We start from the raw sequence: 2129 nt of genomic DNA, 5'->3' as shown, positions 1-2129 counted from the left end.
CATTGTACTACAGCAGAGAGAAACTTATTCAGTAATATTTTCAATCTATTTTTGACATTTGCGTCTGACAGACAAGAAAACATGATAGGAGCAGCGACTGTCAGGCGCAAACGTCAGAAATAGACTTTTAAATTGAAATGCTTATATTGTTATCTATCAACATGTAAAAGCTCCAGCATGTTTTATGGCTCATAAGAACTAGATGCAACACTTGAAACAGAGTAAGTCGAATCAAGCTTGTAGTGTAAATAATTGAAGCAAAAGAAAAATAACATTGTAGCAGCTAAACTGGACTACAAATATTCCTGAATAATGTCACAATTTTTACATCATACAAGCTGCTGGATCAATGGAGAAAGAAAAGGTGTTATTAAGAGAATAAGCAGCAGTTAAAGAGGTTCAATTAAGAAATATTTATCACAGTATTAATTAATGAAGAATTCTAAAATTTGTCACAAATATGTTTCAGGACTATAAGTTCTGAGTAACTGCCCACAAAACTTGCACTACTGACCATTAATTTCTTAAAGAGGTTCCTACATCTTACTACTGTAAATGCTTCAACACAAAAAAGAAAACATCAATACCAAGTACCAAAACCAGGAAATGTGATTTTTTATTCCCGTCAGAAGCACCATGGATACAGGAATATAAAAAAAATGAATAGCACACAGAAAAAAATTAATTACAGGCATATGAAAATATATATACAAATATGTGTGCACAGAAACAAAATGTTATAGGCATTTGGCCCATAAGCGGGCTACATCAACAGCATTTGGGGTTGCCAACATCAGATCCTCTAAAGTGCAGTGTGAAAGACATTCAGGGCAGTTATACATGTGCTGGGTCATCTGCACCTCTCCACAGTCGCAGATATTATATGTAGTATAATATCCCCACTTCAGAAGGTTATCTCTTGAGCGTGCAGTGTTGGTGTGTAGCCTGTTTAGTGATCTCCAGACGACCCAGAAGAAAATTGGATAAAAAACAATGAAATGAAGACAGTGAAACGAAAACAAAACTTACTTTTTATTTCTCAAGCACACAAGAAAAATTATCTTTTAACTGTTATAAAGCTTTAAACCGTTTACTGGATTTGTCTTTAACAATATCAAGTATTTTATTACTGATGGTGTGTTTCCAATCTTTCACATACTTGTAAATCAATATAGGTACACATTGTCTTAAAATATACTGCTCAGAAAAATGGGTTTGCAAAATGTTATTTCCTCTGGAAACTTAAACAGTGAATAGAATGTAGTCTCCAATTGTTCCTGGTGTCCACATTTATCTAAGAAGGCATACAACTGACTATGGACATTTGCTGCAAACGACTTTAATCTGTCACTAGCATACAATAATTTTGGGTTTAAAGCATCATATTCTTTGAAACTTCTAAATAAAAGATGCTCTGTGGGTGTAGGTAAGAACAGAGTTGTTTTACAGTCACTACAGTTGGTTTCAGGTGTTACACTCATCTTTCGTAGAATGTAATCAGCTACATATGCTAGTTTATGCCAGCGAAAGGCAAAGGTCCCGAGTTCGAGTATCGGTCGGGCACACAGTTTTAATCTGCCAGGAAGTTTCATATCAGCGCACACTCCGCTATAGAGTGAAAATCTCATTCTGGATACATATGCTAGCACTTGTCTGTCATTTCTTACATCAGCCCCACCACTACCAGCAACAGCTTCATTATCAACAAGGGCACAATATAAAGCACTTATCTATAATAGCTCCCAAAAATTGCCTTAAATTGCTTAATTGCATGCATCTATCATCCTCACAATTACCTAGTGACTTTGTAGGTAAGGACATGTCATTGACTATAACTGTTTTCAATGCTGCTTTGAACTGAAAGCAAGTTGGGTTGGTGTTGGCAACACCATGCTGCCTCACACAACAAAATACATTCTCCATTGGGTCTTGATTGAAAGCCCTCTTGCTTTAAAAATTAAAGCCATTTTTTTTAAAATCTGTTACAAATGAACAACAGTGATCTCATTGTAGTTTGCCACCCACTTATGAAACTGAACATATTTGACTTATCTCTGCCTGTGTCTAGCTCCAACACTTTCCAATTTTCCATTTCCTTTAACAGACTGTACCACATTTCAGTATGTGGG

This window comes from Schistocerca gregaria, chromosome 1 (genome assembly GCF_023897955.1).
Source record: "Schistocerca gregaria isolate iqSchGreg1 chromosome 1, iqSchGreg1.2, whole genome shotgun sequence".
In the NCBI taxonomy this organism is placed as follows: domain Eukaryota; kingdom Metazoa; phylum Arthropoda; class Insecta; order Orthoptera; family Acrididae; genus Schistocerca; species Schistocerca gregaria.
This window is presented reverse-complemented; position numbering follows the sequence as displayed.